The sequence below is a fragment of the Taudactylus pleione genome, unplaced genomic scaffold (assembly GCF_031769625.1).
Source record: "Taudactylus pleione unplaced genomic scaffold, aTauple2 ptg000041l, whole genome shotgun sequence".
NCBI lineage: Eukaryota > Metazoa > Chordata > Amphibia > Anura > Myobatrachidae > Taudactylus > Taudactylus pleione.
In genome coordinates this window covers 30,214,149-30,235,714 of record NW_028284443.1, presented here as the reverse complement: position 1 = coordinate 30,235,714, position 21,566 = coordinate 30,214,149, and positions in this window count along the sequence as shown.

Here is a 21,566-nt window from a genome sequence, read left to right as displayed (position 1 = left end):
CTTGAAATTTGTAACAGGAGGATGCCTTCTCCAGGTCAGTACAAACTTGAGACCAGATTGAAGCAAATTTCCGTACAGTGGGCCTGATTCAAACCCGCTCGCGAGTGCTGAGCGCTTGCAAGTGGGTCGATGGTGCCCTAGTGCGCATGCGCACGACGGAGGGAGCTCCATCATGCGCATGCGCGAGACCCGAATAGCGATGGCCAAGCTGTCGCTATGGGTCTCGCACCAAAGGGGGCGTGCTGTAGATGGTGAGTGACAGCACGCCCCCTTTGGTGGGCGTGCTGGGTCGTTGCTGCCCAGACGGAGGCGTTCCTATGGGAACGCCTACCGTCTGGGTCTGGCCCCACTGACTTCACTAGTGATGTCAGTGGGAGTGCTTTTGGCTCTGATAGAGCCAAAAGCACTCCTGGGCTTGCGGCAGCGAGAGCCTACCGCAGGGTCTCGTCGCAAGCCTGATGGTCGCGATGGTCTTGACCATCGCGACCATCTTTTTGGCTGCTCGCATAAGCTGTGGGTGGTCACCCACAGCTATGCGAGTGGTCAGGAGGCCGCTCCAATAATAGGTAGGAGGGTCCTGATTCAGAGCAAGTGCTCTTGTCAGAGCGTCCGGCTCTGAATCAGTCCCAGTGTCTTCTACAACTGGGACATCAAAGACGGGCAGGCTTTGAAATTCAGGGACCCAAGGATGAAGGCCGTAGACCACTTGGAATGGTGTTTGGTTCGTGGAGGAGTGGTAGGAGGCATTATGAGCAAATTCAGCCCACAGCAGCAATACAGACCAATTGTCTTGGGAAGATGTCATAAAAATCCTCAGGAAGGTCTCAAGGTCTTGAATTAACCCTCTCAGTGGAACCGTTGCTTTGTGGGTGATAAGCCGTAGAATAATTTAGCTTTACTTGCAATACAGAACATAAGGCTCTCCAAAATGTTGCTGTGAACTGAACACCACGGTCAGAGACAATCTCAGCAGGAAGACCATGGAGACGGAAAATATGTTGAACGAACAAATGAGCCAAGTCAGGGGCAGAAGGCAATTTCTTTAGTGGTATATAATGGACCTACGACCCAGATGAGATGGTAGTGAACCCTTGAGAATTTGGCAGATCCGTGACGAAGTCCATGGAGAGATGCGTCCACAGACGTGATGGAATAGGTAGTGGCAATAACTCACCAGCTGGTGCCTGACATGAAGATTTATGCTGGGCACATGAAGAAATAAATTCCAACACGTCTGCTTTCATGGATGGCCACCAATAGCCTCTCTTTAAAAATTCCAAGGTCTTCCGGATACCTGAGTGACCTGCAAAGCGAGAGGAATGAGCCCAGGTGAGGAGCTGCTTCCTTAACTCTGGGGCCACAAAGGACTTCCCTGTAGGAGGCTGTAACCGTAAGGTGGCAAAGACTCTTGACTCTAAAACAGGGGTATTTTGTTGATTCTCTGAGTTGTCATCACAGCGGAAAGATCTGGACAAGGCATCTGCCTTTTGATTAAGGGCTCCAGACTGGAATGTCAGGGTGAGCTGGAACCGAGCAAAAAATATTGCCTATCGGGCCACACGAGGACTCACGCACTGAAGATTCTTGAGGAATAGAAGATTTCTATGGTCCGTGAAGACAGTGAAGGGAAACTTGGCCCCTACCAGCAGGGATCTCCATTCTTTTAATGCTAACTTTACTGCTAATAGTAGTTGTTCACCAATTGCATAAAATTTCTCTCGGTAGGAGAAAATTTCTTGAAGAAACCACAGGGGTGAACTCGATTATCATCATAATGCTGGGAAAGAACTGCACCCACGGCCTCTGATGACGCATCCACTTCCACTAAAAACGGCCTATCCAAGTCTGGTTGGCGTAAGAGTGGAGCTGAAATAAACGCCTGTTTTAAAAGTTGGAAGGCAGTCTCTGCCTCAGGTGACCATAGGGCAGGGTTAGCGTCTTTTCAGGTCAACGCGGTAATGGGAGCCAATAATGATGAAAATCTTTTAATAAAATGTCTATAGTAGTTGGCGAACCCAAGCAATCTCTGGATGGCTTGCAAAGTTTGAGGACTGGACCAATCCAAAATCGCCTGCACTTTCTTGGGGTCCATTTCTAGACTGGAGCCAGAGATGACGTAACCAAGGAATGGCACACTGGGAACCCCAAAGACACATTTCTCTAGTTTGCAGTAAAGGTGGTTCTTTCTCAGCCGGGAAAATACTTCCTTCACATGTTTATGATGTTTTGTTACAGATGACGAAAAAATCAATATATCGTCCAGGTAAACTAGAACCGAGACGTACAACAGGTCCCGTAAAATCTCATTAACAAAGCCCTGAAACACGGCAGGGGCATTGCATAACCCAAAGGGCATCACAAGGTATTCAAAGTGTCCATCTCTAGTATTAAAGGCGGTCTTCCATTCATCGCCAGCACGAATGCGGATGAGATTATAAGCCCCTCTCAGATCAAGCTTTGAGGATATGATGGACCCTTTAACTCTGTCAAACAATTCTGTGATCAGGGGAAGAGGATACGGATTCTTAATCGTTATATCATTGAGGCCCTGGTAATCTATACAAGGTCTTAGGCCTCCATCTTTCTTGCCAACGAAAAAGAAGCTGGCTCCAGCGGGAGAGGTGGAAGGTCGAATAAATCCCTTTGCTAGGTTGTCCTGGATGTACTCTGACATGGCTTGAGTCTCAGGCACGGATAGAGGATAGGTGCGACCACGGGGTGGCATCTTGTCAGGCAGCAGCTCAGTAGGACAGTCCCATTCTCTGTGGGGAGGTAAGACATTCGCCTGTTGCTCGGAAAAAACATCAGAGAACATCTGGTACTCTTCGGGTATAGCTGGAGATGATAACGAAGCTGTCTTTCTTGCAGGTCGTATTTTGGGAAGACAGGATTTCTGACAGTCAGTTTCCCATGAAAGAATCTGCATTGAACACCAGTCTATCCTGGGATTATGTTGGGGTAACCAGGGTAGTCCTAAGATGATTTCTTGAGAAGCCTCTGGTATCACTAAGAACTTTAAAAACTCGGAGTGGAGTGCCCCAACACAAACTAATACTGGTTGAGTTTCCTTGGTGACTACTCATTTAGCTAGAGGATGTCCATCTACAGAAGTCAGAGAGATTGCGTGCTTGAGAGATGAACAAGAAATCTGTAGTTTATCAACTAGACTGGAAGTCATGAAGTTTCCGGCTGCTCCAGAGTCTAATAGAGCAGAGATGAAGACAGGTTTGGGCTTGAGATCCAAAGCTTAGGAAATCTTGAAATCTTTAGTATTTGGGGACGGGCACATAACTTCTAACTTGAGGTCCCCAGGGTCAGTTAGGAACTGGCGTTTTCCCGATTTACGGGAGCAGAAGGCCAGCAGATGACCCGAATCTCCACAGTATAGACAGAGGTTTTTTAGCATCCTTCTCTGACGTTCCTCTTTGGAGAGATGGGTTTGGTTCACCTGCATAGGCTCCTCATCTATAGGAGGATTCACCTGCATAGGCTCTTCATCTATAGGAGGATGGGGTGGACGGGTAGGCAAGGGAGACATAAATGACCTTTGCCGGTCAGTCCTGTGCTTTTCAGCCTGATGCTCTCTGAAGCGTAGGTCAATTTTGTTGCAGAGTGAGATCATATTCAAATTGGTAGGAAGCTCACGGGTAATCAGATCATCTTTTAATCGGTCGGACAGACCATGCCAAAAGGCTGAGGTGAGGGCCTCCTCATTCCACTTAAGCTCTGATGCCAAGATTTTAAACTGTACGGCATATTGGCTGACATGGTGGGTACCTTGTCTCAGGGTCATGATGCTGGATGATGCTGACACTGTGCATCCAGGTTCATCGAAAATCCTACTGAATGAAGATACAAAGTCTGTATAGTTATCCAGCAGTGAGTCTGAATGCTCCCAGAGTGGGGAGGCCCAATCCAGAGCCGAACCGGTCAGCAAGGACACAATGTATGCCACTTTGGTTCTAATGGTGGGGAAGTTATCAGGTTGTAACGTAAAGTGTATATCACACCGATTTAAAAAACCACGACAGCGCTGAGGATTGCCATCGAATTGGCTTGGCATAGGTAGGAATAGATGAGGGGATACCCTGGTCCCTGTATCACCAGGCACAGGAGGAGGTGAAGCTGCTGATACCCCAGGGGTGATTAACGAGGTTTGCAGATTATCTTGGCGTTTAGACATCTCCTGTAGGAACTGGGCCATTTGATGTTGCATAGCTTCCAGGTTTTTTAAATGACCAGCAATACAGCAAAATAAATCCACTCCAGACTCATGTTCCGTGGACGGATCCATGTGGCCAGTGCAAATTGTGAGGTTCTGAATTTGTTGTGGACCGAGAGTTGTGATAGGAGCAGACACAGAAGCAGACTTAAATGAAAAAGTGGAGTTTTTAATAAGTGACTTAGAAGACATGGGAATGGCAAATGAAAAAGTCCAGGCATAGCACTAAAGTGCACTTGATAACTGTAGTGGGGGTTAATGAGAAAATGTCCAGATAGTGACAGGCAGGAACAGTCCAGTATACAAGTATGGTGAGCCAAAAACAGAATGCAGGTATGATGAGCTGTAACTGAATGCAGGTATGGTGAGCTGTAACTGATGCAGGCAGAGGTAGTGAAGTCCAGCTGGGAGTGAAATGAAGCAAGGTGCAGGGAAACAGCAGGTTCAGGAACTCAGGCAGGTAAGAAGGTATATGGAGGGTGCAAGGTAAGTCCAGCAGGTTGGAGCAGGCAAGGTTCAGGCTAGGAGCGTATTACAAGCAGGCATGTAAGGCACAGGTACTCTCTCTCAGCCGCAGCTGAGAAACACGTTGCACTGGCAAAGGACGGAAGGCTCTGGACCTTCATAAATACTCAGTGCCGTGCTGTGACTGGCTGTAATGAGCACATGACCTACATGATTGGACAGCTGGAATCACATGGCCACAGGCAAGATGGCAGCGCCCATGCCAACGGAACAGAAACACCGCCAGACCTCACCAGGCCTAGTGACAATGTGCCCGCACAGAACCACGTGCAGCCAATGCCCCTCGCCAAATACCAGCACCGCTGCCAGAGACCACCAGCCATAACGACCTCACAGGTAATACCCGGTGACTACCATGCCGAGAAACCCTGGCCGTGACACATTAAAACTTTCCCCAACCCTATGCTAGCTGCAGATCATCCATCTGAGTATGGCCTCCAATGTGAGCAATTCACTATCTCTATACCCAACCCCCTGTAACCACCTAGGAACACCTAACACATTTCTAATACACTTCTTGGTGCAAGCATCTGAATCCGTACAGCAACCCAGTACGGACAACATAGGGATACATACAAAGACGAAAAACAATGTGCAAGAATAAAATTAAACACAAAAGCTCCAACAGAAAACCAACAAATTGGCCCCTACAAAAAACAATAAAACACATTGGCCCCCACAGGAAAAAACCCACACATTGGCCCCTAAAAAAAAAATAAAACAAATTGGCCCCCACAGGAAAAGAAAACACACTGGCCCCCGCAGGAAAAAAATAAAATCACATTGGCCTCCACAAGAAAAAATCTAAGGGTGGGCAGTGTATGTCCCTGGAGTCGGGGGGTTTGGTGGGTAGTATATGTCCCTGGCCTGTGGGGGGGTACTCTATGTCTAGGGGGCCAGGGGTTAAGGTATGATCTAGAGGTAGGCTGGGTTACAGGTATGTTCCAGAGGTGGGGATGGTAGTTAGGGTGGGTACTGTACTGTGAGGTCAGGGGGTAGGGCTGATTAGGAGCCAGTGCCTGAAGCACAAGCTCTATACACGCCGCTGGGGTCAGGATGGGAGTAGTAGTAGTGGAATGCAGGGGGCAGGATGGGAGTAGTATTAGTAGGATGCAGGGGGAAGGATGGGAGTAGTAGTAGTGGGATACAGGGGGCAGGATGGGAGTAGTAGTAGTGGGATACAGGGGGCAGGATGGGAGTAGTATTAGTGGGATGCAGGGGCAGGATAGGAGTAGTAGTAGTGTGGATCAGGGGCAGGATGTGAGTAGTAGTAGTTTGGATCAGGGTCACCTTCTCTCCGCAGCTCATGGGTCCCTTTCTCAGTGGTGACAGCAGCCTCACACAGTTTGCACAGCCAGAGTGAGTGTGACGGGAAAGCTCCTGCCACCTGTGTCCATCTCCTTTGGCTCCTACTCCATCAAAACTATACAGCTGCACATCCCTCTTGTCTCTGATTAGTCCACCTCACCTCCCGCAGCCCCAGGGGATGGCCCAACCATCCCGGACGGGGGCTGAATGAGTGGATATGTCACTGTAATGGTGGAGTCGTGAGCTTCTGGTTTGCAGCCCACAGTGGAACACAAATCCCGGAAACGCGGTAGCCTGCTGTGTGGACCAGCCCAGCAGAGGGGTTCATAGATGGTAAATATGTCTGGTTTACTATATCCCAGTTGTTTGCAGCTAGATGCTTAACTTGGTTATTAACACAAAGGGATCTCCTATATGCTACAGTCGGATATTGACCCTGACTTTATAATTATTTTCTGTGTACCATATTAATCAGTGGGGGAATAAGGTGATGTTTACTATAATAATAATAATAATAATAATAATAATAATAATAATAATAATAATAATAATAATAATAATAATAATAATAATAATAATTATAGCAATGATAAAATAATATAAATATATGATATGGGGTCAATGAATTTAGCCAATGTATTCATGGAGGTAGTTATGGCTGCCCGAACTCGCTCAAAATTGGTCGCAGCTCAGTAAAATTGAGCAAATTCGGTTTGAGAGAGGGCCGCGAGGGATGCAAGATCAGGTACTGTTGCCAGTGTTTCAACGCCATGTTAGCGGTCAACTCACACCCTTCACGGCTGTTTGGTTTGACCCATATATTTCATTTTGGAATTAATAAGGAAATCATCCAGAAGACTCAATACAGTGGCCGCAATCTTATATTTATTTATTTTTATATTCTCATATGATGAGTTAGACATTTGACCACTTTAACACCTATTAGGTATGTAATTATACTTTATGTAGTAAAACTGTTAAGTTTTTTTTGCTGTTATATAATATAAAATGTTGTTTAATATAATTATGTTACATCTTGAATGCTGCAGGAATAGTTTACTAGACTTTACATGGTGAATGAAAATGTTTTTTTAAGGCTTTGTCAATGGGCCATAGGTGTAAATTTGCCAATTCCACATTATTATTATTATTATCACATTTTATTTATAGGGCGCCACAAGAGGTCAGCAGCACCGTACATGCAGTAAAGGGTACACAGAACATTACATTACAATACAGTAACCAAATTATAAACAGAGCACAAGTAACAATTAGCAACACAATTCCCATACACAATACAGCTGGGAAGGTGAAGGCTGTCATAGAAGTGCTAGAGACGAAGGCTGTGAGACAGTGGAGAGGTGGACCCTGCTCCTAGGAGCTTACAATCTAGGGGCATCACAAATGCTATTTTTTTTTATGAACAATATAGTTAAAATGTATAGAATTTAATTTAAATTATTATTACTTACAAAATCCAAATAGATTAAGATGATGTGGAAAAACAGACTGTGGGAACAGGGATGACACAATATGAAGCTATAATGTGTGCAGGGAGTTGAAGGAAGGCATGCACATGAACATCTGGCATACAAATGAAAGTGTTAAGGAGAGGTCCATGCTTTAACATAGCATGGGGTTATGTAATAACAGGTACAGTTCCATAATTACTGACATTCCCTCCTAATTTCAGCATACGGGTTTTCTCTAAGTGCATCATTACTTAGATACTCAGTGAAATACAATAAGTATTTTATAACCGCTTGAAGTAAAGGAAGCATATTTGCTTTTATTTCATAATAAAAACTACAGTTGTGGTTTCAAGATAGTGTGTGGATGGTATGTACACAGAAACTGCATGGTGTACAGCTCTGTTGTTTAAAACACACATGGAATTTGTATGCAGGACCTTATGCACTTCAAAGACTGGTTTCTAGGTTACAGCAGAGGATGTTGTATATATGAAGCATTTCATTCTTCATAAATGAAAAACAGATGGTATTTGTTACAGTAACTCCAGATAAAATGGAGCTCTAGCACATTGTTATAAGACAATGAAAACAATATGAAATGAGATTGATTTAGATTTTCCCTAAATAAATATCCAACAACTGTGTGAAATGCTCTGTGCATGGGCAGAAAGTGATTATATGTATATGTGCCTAATTCTTGTATCTGGTTAGCAGTGTTCTTACCTAAGCCATACCTGCCGACTTTCTGGCTGCTCCTTCCGGGAGGGAGCAGCCAGATCGGCAGGACAGGGGGCATGGCATGGGCTATGGGGGGTGGGTGACAGGCACTAGTGGGCATGGCAGGGGCGGGGCCACGCGATCGCATCATTTTGGCTCCGCCCCCATTACACAATGGCGATAATATAGGCATTGTGAAGCAGGGGGCGGGGCCGAAATGACGCAAACCGCATCACCGCCATCCCCGCTGCGGAGGTTGCTAAGGTAATTGCGGGGGGTGGGGGGATAGCAGGGGTGGGCCGCAGCCCGGAGGATTGCCTGCCTTCCCGGTAGGTCGGAAGCGGCACCCGATTTTCAGGGGGCTCCGCCCAAATCGGGAGGGTAGTATGACCTAAGCCAATAACTGATTGTTTTCACAATTATGAAGTGATGCAGATTCGGATACAGACACATACAGTATATACATATGAGAAATATACATTTTTCCTCATTCAGAGTTTGACATAAACGCAAGTTGCTTTCCCCACAACTTGCTCTTTTTGTTACTGGGCATGCTCATTTTCTTTTCCAGAAGAACACATTTTTCTTTGGTGCGGGTTTTACCAGGTATGAACTAAACTGGTGAGGACATTAATGGAAACACTGCTAGGAAACAATTTACAAGAGCTTAAGCTATATGGACACAGTAGCAGGGTCATGTGTAACACATCTCGTTTTATTGCTAGGGTACTAATCAAAGTGGAGCTATAGATTTAGCTTATGTGAATTTATTAACCCTTTGACACTGTCCACACAGAAGACTAGTAGCTAAATTGAAACACTTGGGATTGGACTCAGGGATGGTTGAGAGAATAATACATTAATTGAAGTATAGATTAAATAGATTCTGAAGAATATTCCAAAGATATGGACTTGGACAAGCCTTGCGGCAGGTTCTAAACCAGTTGGTAAGTACTGTAAATCCAGGATTTATATTGTTGTCTATGTAAAATAGTTGATAGCAGGTCAGATGGTCTATTGCCAGGTAAAGTTGGCCAGATTTGCCTTTAGTAAATCTCAGATGTGCAAATCTTTTGAAGAAAAACTTAAAATCAACTCTTAGAAAATGTAACCCCATATTTCCAAAATATCCAAATTAACTTGGAGAGTATGAAACCTGAGGGAAAATTGCCTATATTCTAGGGAATATGATTACCATATAGCAACAGCAGGTGGATATAGGAGGCAATTCTCCCAGGTCTCTGCTGAAAGGCAGGTGAGTGAAACGTTTTCCTTTATTATTAACCTGCTGACACTAACAGTGAAGCCGCGCATGCCCAACAGGTTAGATCGTGCACAGGTCTCATGCACACAACCAGCTGGGTGGTGCTACAGCTCCACTGAACAGATTTTTGAAAGTTTACTGATTGCAATCCCACTAACTAGAACACATCAGGGTTAAGATTGTTTGTGGTTTGAAAATGAGCAGAATAATATCCACACTTTGGGGGAGATGTATCAAGCATTGTAAAGAGATAATAAGTGGAGCTGTTGCCTACAGCAACTATAGATCCCTGTGAAGTACTGTACTTTGTTCTTCAGGAGAATTGCCACCTACAGTAGCAAAAGCAGATGTGCAGACTACTACACACCTGGTGGTTGCTCTGAGAAACCTAATCTTTACTTGAGCACTAGGTTTGTATCTATCTATCTATCTATCTATCTATCTATCTATCTATCTATCTATCTATCTATCTATCTAATCTGTAGTTATCAGTTCTATCTTGCCTTGTTTGAGAGCCTGTTTTAGGGTGTCAAATGGATGACTGTATTGTCTGTAACACAAGAATCTTTGATGTGGACTTAAGGCCTGATTCAGACTTGGGAATAGAGGGCCTGATTCAGAGCCAGACGCTATTTGCGCTCGCTTGTTCAGAAAAAGGGGCCGGCTATTTAAATTGAGCGCTCGCTCTTTGCGGTCTGTTGACGCCTCTATGTCTGAGCGAGCGAACGAAACATGCGCTCGCTATTTTGTAAAGACGCCCCCTGGCCGCTCGCATCCTACGTCATCTCCACTATTTATTTGATTAATCGAGTACATCGAAAGGCGTCTGAACTGCTCGCAGTGCTTGTGGTTGGATTTTCCTACTGCAATCATGCAAGCAGTTCAGGCTAAGAAACAACCAAGTGATGTGGTCGATGACGCTGCTTTGTTAATTATGCACACCCTTAAAACGCCCGTTTTGACCGTTTGGCACGCCTGCGTTCGGATCTCCACTCCCTGTTTTCAAGCACCTTCCCCTGTTACCACCCACAAACGCCTCATCCTGTCACTCAAATTAGCAGGCACTCGCTATTTTGCGAGCGCTCGATTTCCGACCGCAATGACTGGTTGGCGCATGCGCATTACGACCCATACGCATGTGCAGTTGTACGAACATCGCTCGAAGCGAACGAGCGGCCGCTTACGAGCGGCTCTGAATCAGGCCCAGAGAGAGATATCTCTCTTAACTGATCATCTTGGTGAAACCATGCTGCACTGCAGGTGGAGCAGATTTAACATGTGCAGAGAGATTTAGATTTGGAAGGAGTGTTTCCAAACTGACATCTAAATTGTAGAGTTGTAATAAAGCTGTGCAGTATTTGTGGGCTACATGCAAAAGCAGCCAGTATTTACCCCACATGTAAAAATATGTATGTATTTACACCCCTTGCATTGCAATATGGTTTGTTCAGGTTCACAGTTGAGAGAGATATCTCACTCTATTCCCAAGTCTGAATCAGGCACTTAGGGCCGTATTCAATTAGTTGCGATAAGCCATTTTTGGCGAAAAGTTTCCGCCGATGACGTCATTTCGCCAGGTGGAAACTTATCCCCCTATTCAATTCCAAAGATTTTTTCACCGAAGCAAAAAGCCTGCGCCTTGTAACCAGCGGAAAAGATTTGCCTCTGAATGGAGGCGGAAAAAAGTGCAAAATTGGGGGTTTGGGGTACAAAGTTGCGGGAACCCACCAGCAGCCATGGGACAATGGGCCAGATTCAGAGCCGGACGCTCTGACAGAGCGCTCGCTCTGAATCAGGGCCGACTTTCTGTTATTTTAGTGCGGCCTCCTGGCCGCTCGCATAGCTGTGGGTGACCACCCACAGCTATAACGAGCGGCCATGATGATGGTCGCGATGGTCAAGACCATCGCGACCATCGGGCTTGAGATGAGACTCTTGTGGTAGGTTCTTGTTGCCGCAAACCCAAGAGTGCTTTCAGCTCTAACAGAGCCGAAAGCACTCCCACTGACATCACTTGTGATGTCACTTGTGATGCCAGTGGGGCAGACCCCAGACGGTAGGCCCATGGGAATGCCTACGTCTGGACAGCCACGCCCCTGGCATGCCCACCAAAAGGGGCGTGCTGTCCCTCAACATCGACAGCACGCCCCCTTTGGTACGAGACCCGGAGCGACGGTTTGCCCGTCGCTATCCGGGTCTTGTGCATGCGCATGACGGAGCTGGCTCCATCGTGCGCATGCGCACTGGGCCACCATCAACCCGCTTGCGAGCGCATAGCGCTTGCGAGCGGGTCTGAATCAGGCCCAGTGCCCCAAAGGTAAACCGTGTCAAAAAAAGATTCAAAGTACTTTCGTTTTGGGGGCGAAAAAACAAAGTTGGGGGACAAACTTAAAAACTAGCGAAATAGACTCCAGGGGGTCCCACAAGTGTGCCCCAGATAATTTTTTGTTTGCAGGTGTTTGCATAAGGTGCGTTTTTTAAAACATCACTTTAGCGATTTTTAACCATGCTTGCACCGATTTTCATGTACCCCAAATTTTCTGGGACTACTTATTTTAGCCAAAAAAAATCCTAAATGCTGTTCTTTACCACTTGTGCAAAGACGCTAATTAGCAGCAATTTAGAGCATTTCACCACCCCAAATACCTTCAGCAGGGCTAATTGGGGGTATCTATAGTGATCCACATGTCAGTGCATCTTTTGGGGGGTATCAGGCTGATTTCACCAAATCTGACAGCACTTTTCACCTGGAATGCGTTTTCGCTTCCTTTGCAATTGAATAGGGCGAAAAGCGGGGATGAGCGCGATACTTTTCCGGAGGCAAAACCAGCGATGTCGGCGGAAAGTCCGGCAGGTGAAAAGTTCAGGACTTTTCACCGGCAATTGAATATGGGCCTTTATAGCCAGTTTTGTGGGATCATGTGATGCCTAGTAAATATTCCTGAATCTGGCTGTGATTAGAAGGGATTTTCTGTCCTTGATGGTTTGCACTTTGTATTATGCATTTATTTAAATGTATATATTTTGTTGGTGTATAGAGACTGATTAATAGTCTGCATTTTTTTTATGCATTTTTCTATGTTTACGTTGGTGTATGCAAATTAATGTGACACCCTTCTTGTTTGAACCTACTGTGTACAGGGGCTTCTTACATACAGCATTTTAGCCTTGATAAAGACCCATAGAGAGTTGAAATGCGTTGGCGGCAGATTCTGTGAGTCTTTCTTCCACTGAGAAGGTCTCTATCCAGGAGTGTACAGCATGGCTGTCTTGGTGTTATCCCAGGTCCAGGACTTTTATGCCTATTGTATTTGCAGAGTTACCATCACACCCTGGTAGGAGTACCTTTGCTTACTCCAGTTGGGGATTGTAGCAGATTTACAATTTTTATATGGGTTTATGAATAAATTTAGACCTAAGATAATGCACTAGAAGTTGCTATTTGTCATTTTCATCCCCTGCATGATACCATTGTGACCATTGAGAGAAGGGAGAGAGGAAGTTTTTCATATGTATCACCTGTTTACTTTGATGTGCCTTTACAAAGAAGTACTGTAACTTTTTATTGGATGGACTGTGGGGGACATGTAAGAAGTGGTGTTACCTGTAATTCCACTAACTGTGCATGTTATGTGCTACAGTTACCACATCCCTGCATCTACTAATGTAGGGAAGTGAGCAGAATGATGGGGGTGCTATGCACCCCTGTCATTATCAATGCCACTTTTAACTAGATAGGACTCCAATATGGTTTGGCAAGTTATGAACGGTCAGTGGCACTGACCATTTTGACAGCTACAGCTCTCATTACCACACTCACACAGCACTGTCCCTGGCAGTCAGTTCCGAAAGCCAGGGATTGTGCACACAAAAAATAATAAAGTTTTTTTTTCCAAACAGCTACTGGGAAGTTTTGACCGGTGCATCTGTTGGAATCCCTGCAAGCGTCGGTCAAAGCAGCCGCAAGAGGGAGAGTGAGATTTGACAGAGAGTGAACACTCTCCCTCTTTGTCAAATTAACTTATAATACATCTGTGCGGTATCTAGAAATGCCTTACTACGATAATGGACGAGGCAGGAAAAAACACTTAACGAACACATGTTCATACATCTCCCCCTCTGTTCCCCATATATCACTCTTCCACAATTTTTTTGTCACTCTTATTTATATTTATTTAGAAGGTATCACACATGATATTTTTCTTTTATTTACATATATATCTTGTCACGGCTTGGCGTGCGCTTGGGCCCGGAGTGGAGTTGGATGAGGAATGAGGACTTGTTTGCTGGTACTTGAAGGCAGCCGGCCTTAGGGGAGTATGACTCATGAAGCAGTGGCACGCGACGGGATCAGAACCAGGCTGCGAGACACTGGCGGAACTTAGAGACCCGGGGTAGGCTGGGTATAGCAGGTAGACGGGATCAGGAGATAGGTAGTAACAGGAGCAAACTGCACCAAGGCTGAGAGGGGAGTCTGCAGAAACACACTGGTACTGACACTTTAAATGAGCAAAGGAGCACAGAGAACTAGCTCACAGCATACGCTGTGATAGACGTTGCACTGGCAACTAAAGAGCCTCTGGACAGCCCTTTAGTACCCTCAGGTAGTGCAGGATTGGTTGCTAGCCTCCCCAGCCCAGACTGAACCTGATTGGCCAGAAAAGACATGTGACCCAAATCCAAGATGGCCGCACCCAGTGGTCACAGCATGGAAGCTCTGCCAGTCTCAGCCCCTCTCACCTGCCTCCAGATGGAAGCCCTTGGTCTGCGGAGACTCACAGCACCCAGCGCTATTCTCCAGGAACCTGCACCTCTGCTGGAAACACCATGCCACAGCGCCTGGAGCGGTAAGCGCCGCGATCTCAGCAGCCTGTCACCCCTGGTCGTGACAGTACCCCCTCCTTTAGGAGTGGCCTCTGGACACTTCTTCGGTTTACCAGGATTCTCAGAGTGAAGCTTAAGCACTAGGCGAGGAGCGTAGACATCCTCAGCTTTCACCCAGCAACGTTCTTCGGGACCGTAACCTTTCCAATCCAGTAGATATTGGAGTTGCCCATAACGAAAATGAGAGTCCAGGACCTGTTTGATCTCGAACTCTACACCCCGCTCAGTCAAGACTTTGGGGAAGCGTGGCAGAGTCTTGCGAAAGCGATTCAGGATGAGAGGTTTCAGCAGGGAAATATGAAAGGAATTTGGTATTTTGAGGTAGGACGGAAGTTTTAATTTATAGGCTACTGGATTGATCACTTGAACGATGGGAAAAGGACCGATGAAACGAGGAGCAAATTTCATAGACGGCACTTTAAGGCGAAGATTCCGAGTGGATAGCCATACTAAGTCACCTGTTTTTAGGTTGGGCACCGCTCTCCTTTTTTTGTCCGCTGTTAATTTATATCGAAGAGAGGCTTTTTGTAAGGAGGAATGGACCTGAGTCCAAATCTGAGACAATTTCTGTAGGGTGGAGGTCACTGCTGGTACATTGAAGACTGGCAATTCTTGAAACTCTGGTACTCTGGGATACAGTCCAAAAACTACAAAGAATGGGGTTTGCCCCGTAGATGAATGATAGGAGCTGTTATGGGCAAATTCAGCCCAGGGTAAGGTGTCCGCCCAGTTGTCTTGTGATGAAGACATGTGAATTCTTAAGAAAGTCTCAAGGTCTTGATTGACCCTCTCTGTAGACCGGTTAGACTGAGGATGGTAAGCTGTTGAAAAATTCAGTTTGATTTGAAAGATAGAACATATAGCTCTCCAAAATCTGGCTACGAACTGTACCCCTCTATCAGAAACAATCTCAGTTGGAAGTCCATGGAGACGGAAGATGTTGTCGATGAATAACTGAGCCAACTCTGGAGCAGACGGCAACTTCTTGAGGGGAACGAAATGAACCATTTTGGAGAAACGATCCACTACTACCCAGATGGTGGTAAACCCATTAGAAACAGGTAGATCCGTTACAAAGTCCATGGAAAGGTGTGTCCAAGGATGGGTTGGTACTGACAGAGGTAGGAGTGTGCCGGCAGGAACCTGTCTGGATGTTTTATGTTGAGCACACTGTGGACAGGAGGTGATAAAAGCTTCAATTTCCGACTCCATAGCAGGCCACCAGTATGATCGTTGCAGGAATTCCAAGGTCTTGCGTATGCCCGGGTGTCCGGCAAAACGAGAGGTATGAGCCCACTTCAAAAGCTGCTTGCGCAAATCTGAGGCCACAAATGTCTTCCTGGGAGGAGGTTGAATGCAAGTGGTAGTGAATACTCTGGAGTCTAGAACTGGAGTTTCCTTATGACTTTCGGAAGATGCGTCGGAGGAGAGTGATCGAGAGAGGGCATCTGCTTTTTGATTTAGTGACCCTGGGCAAAAAGTTAAAGTAAAATTGAAACGAGAAAAAAATATTGACCATCGAGCCAGGCGGGAACTCAGGCACTGAATATTTTTTAGGTATAGGAGATTCCGATGATCTGTATAAACGGTGATGGGATACATCGCGCCCTCAAGAAGATAACGCCACTCTTCAAAAGCTAGTTTCACAGCCAATAATTCCTGCTCTCCAATGGGATAATTCTTTTCTGCTTGGGAAAATTTCTTTGAGAAGAAGCCACAGGGATGAAACTTGCTATCCTCGAGTTTCTGGGATAGTACTGCCCCTACCGCTTCAGAAGAGGCGTCTACCTCAAGAAAGAATGGGTAGTTAATGTTGGGTTGTCTCAGCACGGGGGCGAAAATGAAGGCTTGCTTTAAGAGTTGAAAGGCAGTTTCAGCCTCTGGAGGCCATCGGGATGGATTTGCCCCCTTGCAAGTTAGGGCAGAAATGGGTGCCATGAGAGTGGAAAATCCTTTGATAAACCTTCGATAATAATTTGCGAAGCCCAAAAATCTTTGTACTGCCTTCAAAGAATTCAGACGAGACCAATCCAATATTGCCTGAACTTTCTGGGGATCCATTTCAAGGCCGGCACCTGAAACGATGTAACCTAAAAAGGGAACTGAGGGAACTTCAAATACGCATTTTTCAGCTTTGCAGTACAGGTGGTTCTTTCGTAGGCGAGTTAACACCTCCTTGACTTGGGATCGATGTCTGACAATGTTGGAGGAGAATATCAGAATATCGTCGAGGTATACTACCACAGAGATATATAATAAGTCCCGAAAGATCTCATTCACAAAGTTTTGGAACACAGCAGGAGCGTTACAGAGACCAAAAGGCATTACCAGGTATTCAAAATGCCCATCTCGAGTATTGAATGCTGTTTTCCATTCGTCCCTGGCTCGTATCCTAATGAGATTGTAGGCTCCTCTTAAATCCAGCTTGGTAAAAATAGTAGCACCTTTTACTCGATCGAAAAGTTCAGTAATGAGGGGTATCAGGTAGCGATTTTTGATGGTTATATCGTTTAAGCCCCTGTAATCGATGCAAGGACGCAGGCCTCCATCCTTCTTAGATACAAAAAAGAATCCTGCCCCTGCTGGTGAGGAGGATGGTCGAATGAACCCCTTTTGCAGGTTCTCCTGGATGTATGCTGACATGGCTTCAGTCTCGGGTAGGGAGAGTGGGTAAGTACGACCTCGCGGAGGAGTTTTGCCAGGAATCAACTCAATAGGACAGTCCCACTCCCGATGAGGAGGCAGAATATCGGCTCTGGTCTTACAGAAGACATCGGAGAAGGAGCGATACTGGTAGGGAATTGGAGTAGTGGTTGCAATGTAACTACCTTTGACGGGTTTGATTTGAGGAAGGCAGGATACTTGACAAGTCTCTCCCCAGGACAAGATCTGCATGGTGCCCCAGTCAATATTGGGGGAGTGCTTGCGTAACCAGGGGTATCCAAGGATGACCTCATGGGAGGCTTTGGGAATTACTAGGAATCGGATAGTTTCAGTGTGGAGAGCTCCGATACGAATTGGCACAGGAAGGGTACGTTGAGAGACGATTCCATTGGTAATCTGAGTGCCATCTACAGCAGATAGAGTGATGGTGTGGTCGAGAGAGGAGACAGGAAGCCGGAGCCTCTGGACAAGTTCAGCGGTGATAAAATTTTCAGCGGCCCCTGAATCGAGGAGAGAAAGAACAGTTTTAGAACCAGTGGAGATCTCAAAAGTAATGGAGAGGGTAGATTCATTTTTTGACGGAGACGGAGACATCACTCCTAACCTGGTGTCTCCGGCACAGATTAGGATCGGGAGTTTCCCGGACGACGTGGGCAGGCTGCAACCATATGACCGGTCTCCCCGCAGTACATGCATAGATTTTCTCGTCGGCATCTTTGCCGTTCTTCTACCGTGAGGCGGGCCCGGTTAATCTGCATGGGTTCGTCACCCGCAGGTTCAGACGGAGGGAGGGTTGGAGTAGTGGTCGGCCGGAACCTAAAGCGATCTCCTCTAGTTTTTTCACTCTGGCGTTCTCTGTACCGCAAATCCACTTTATTGCAAAGGGAGATAAGCTCATTGAGGGTAGCCGGCGGATCACGAGTGGCGAGGTCATCTTTTATGCGATCTGTCAATCCATTCCAAAAGGTGGAAGTCAGGGCTTCTTCATTCCATTTTAGTTCCGAAGCCAGCGTTTGAAATTGAATGATATACTGACTGACTGGTCGGTTCCCTTGGCGAAGTCGCAGGATTTCCGTCGCCGCGGAGGTTGTTCTGCCGGGCTCGTCGAAAATCCTCCGGAAGGACGTGAGGAATCCAGAGTAGTTGTCTAGTAACGGGTCGGACCTCTCCCAGAGAGGCGAAACCCAGTCCAGGGCAGAACCGGTCAGTAGAGACACTATATATGCCACTTTGGATTTTGGAGATGGAAAGTTCGCAGGCTGTAGTGTGAAGTGGACGTCACACTGGTTGAGAAACCCTCGGCACAACTTGGGGTTCCCGTCAAACTTATTGGGAGTTGGAAGGTGCAAATGAGATGGTGCAGGTGGAACAGGAACAGCTGGAGCTGCTGGCTGGTTGGTGGCGGCAGGCAAATTAACAGTAACCAGGGAAGCCTGACGAAGAGACATTTCCTGCAGGAACTGAGCCATTTGGTGCTGAGACGCTTCTAGTCCCTCTAGGTGACTGGCGATACCCTGGAGCAAGTCGGCCCTCAGATCCTGTCCACTGGCCGAATCCATCTGGCCAGTGCAAACTGTCACGGCTTGGCGTGCGTTTGGACCCGGAGTGGAGTCGGATGAGGAATGAGGACTTGTTTGCTGGTACTTGAAGGCAGCCGGCCTTAGGGGAGTATGACTCATGAAGCAGTGGCACGCGATGGGATCAGAACCAGGCTGCGAGACACTGGCGGAACTTAGAGACCCGGGGTAGGCTGGGTATAGCAGGTAGACGGGATCAGGAGACAGGTAGTAACAGGAGCAAACTGCACCAAGGCTGAGAGGGGAGTCTGCAGAAACACACTGGTACTGACACTTTAAATGAGCAAAGGAGCACAGAGAACTAGCTTACAGCATACGCTGTGATAGACGTTGCACTGGCAACTAAAGAGCCTCTGGACAGCCCTTTAGTACCCTCAGGTAGTGCAGGATTGGTTGCTAGCCTCCCCAGCCCAGACTGAACCTGATTGGCCAGAAAAGACATGTGACCCAAATCCAAGATGGCCGCGCCCAGTGGTCACAGCATGGAAGCTCTGCCAGTCTCAGCCCCTCTCACCTGCCTCCAGATGGAAGCCCTTGGTCTGCGGAGACTCACAGCACCCAGCGCTATTCTCCAGGAACCTGCACCTCTGCTGGAAACACCATGCCACAGCGCCCGGAGCAGTGCGATCTCAGCAGCCTGTCACCCCTGGTCGTGACATATCTGTATGGAGATCTAAGGACATTCATCAGTTCAAGGGGGGAATTTTTCTATCTGGTGTTCCTATAAGAGACATTTGAAGAACTTTTATTAAACATTGATTCATCCAGTTTATTTCTAGAGACTTTTCATCACCTATCTTGGGTGTTCATTCCTTGTTATATTTATTTGGACTTATTTTCTAGCTCTCTCGTTTCCACCTCATTTATTTGTTCTATTAAGAGTGAGGTATGAGTATGTGACTGTGGGAGTAAATGTAAAGGGCCCACCACCTGTCTTGGGATGATCTTTAAAATTGAAAACGGGTATCCAATTGGTGCCAACTCTGGGTTATGGTTTCTGTTGGCTGCGGACAGAATGTAGTTGCCTGCTACAGGCATAGCCATAGCCTCTGATGAAATCCTCCTAAGGATGAAACACGTTAGGGAACAATATTGGTTGAACTTCTGAGGACCAGTTGTAGCAGCATATGCACCTCTTCCAACCCAGCTATCACTGTGCCTCTTTCACGAGACACCACAGGCATTAATGGCGGGTGCTCTAATCACCACGGGATAAGCACAGCAGCCTCGTCTCCAGCTAAAGGCAGAGTCCCTTATTAACAATGGGGGAGCAGCACGGCATTTTGGAGCGGCCTAAATTTCACATCCGCAGCTGTGAGTGTCCATATGACATTACTCGCAAGCACCCGCTGTCAGTGAGGTTATCGGGGAGCCTGTTTTTAAGAAGAGAACTTTCTCCTCCTATAAAATATATTGGAGTGGAGATAACAATCTCTGTTTAGCTGGACGCGGCTGCAGGTATACATACATACACACATTTATTTTATTTTCCTAACAGAACTGGAAGATCTATTTATTGCTTCCTATAAACTTGGATACATGTTGATATAAATCACAAGTCGGAACATCATTGCAGCTGCAACTAGAGACATTGGCCCTGATTCAGAGCCGGATGCTCTGACCAGAGCGCTCGCTCTGAATCAGGGCCCACCTCCATAATTATGGAGCGTCCTCCTGGACGCTCGTATAGCTGTGGGTCACCACCCACAGCCTATACGAGCGTGCAGGTTGATGGTCGCGATGGTCTTGACCATCGCGACCATCGCCACTGCGAGCCGGAGCCTGCGGTTGAGTTTCTCAACCGCAAGGCCCGGAGTGATTTTGGCTCTATCAGAGCCAAAATCACTCCCACTGACTTCACTAGTGATGTCAGTGGGCCGGCTTCTGACGGTAGGCGTTCCCTTGGGAACGCCCCCGTCTGGGAGGCACACCCCCGGCACGCCCACCAAAGGGGGCGCGCTGTCAATCAACATCGACAGCACGCCCCCTTTGATCAGACACAACGAGCGAAGGAAAGTCCTTCGCTCGTCGCGTCTCGCGCATGTGCACGACGGAGCTCCCTCCGTCGTGCGCATGCTCAGTGCACACCATCGACCCACTTGCGAGCGGACAGCCGCTCGCGAGTGGGTCTGAATCAGGCCCATTGTTTCTTTTAGGTGATATTTTATTACCACCACCCAGCCCAATTGAAACTATGAACCCAGTACTGTGTCAAAGGATTATTTCTCTTTTACTGTTCTATGTATGTTGCATTTATAAATTGTATTATCATGCTTAATTTATTTTTTATCTTTCATTATTTATTTAGTTATTGATTGACCTAATAAATTGCTACTGGCATATTTGCATTTTTATTGATTTATTTGCTAATATTTTTTAGTTGCTTAACTGGTTTAATTTCACAATTATTATTAAGGGATTATCAGATACCCCTTTAGTGCTGTATTTGTTTTGGTTATTTATTTGTGGTTTCTGCTGGCACAGCGGCTAGGTGTATCTGTCCCTTTCTTTTTTATATATTTCTAATTTTATTATTTATTTTTTAAATTTTTTGTTCCATAGCGCCACAGGTTATTCTCTTCTTTTTTTGTTGCTCATAGCCAGGGAAGGAGATATATGCTTGGACAGGCACCTGGGATATTTTTTCCTCAGAAAATTTTTAGTTTTTCTTTATGTAATTGACTGTATGAAAAATACCTGCCTGACAGTTTGATAATATCACATCAGAGACATGTTTTTCCACAGATTCTGAGGTAAAGTTTTGGTGTGTTTATATAGAACAACTGTAATTAATTCCTATGAGAAAGTAGCTGAAGCAGAAATTGACATCAGCCTATTGTATGGCTTTTTGTAGTTCATATAAAATTGCAAATGGAGAGAAATGTTTCTGTCACAGTCACTGACATTGGATTCTCTATCAAACATCGCTGGAA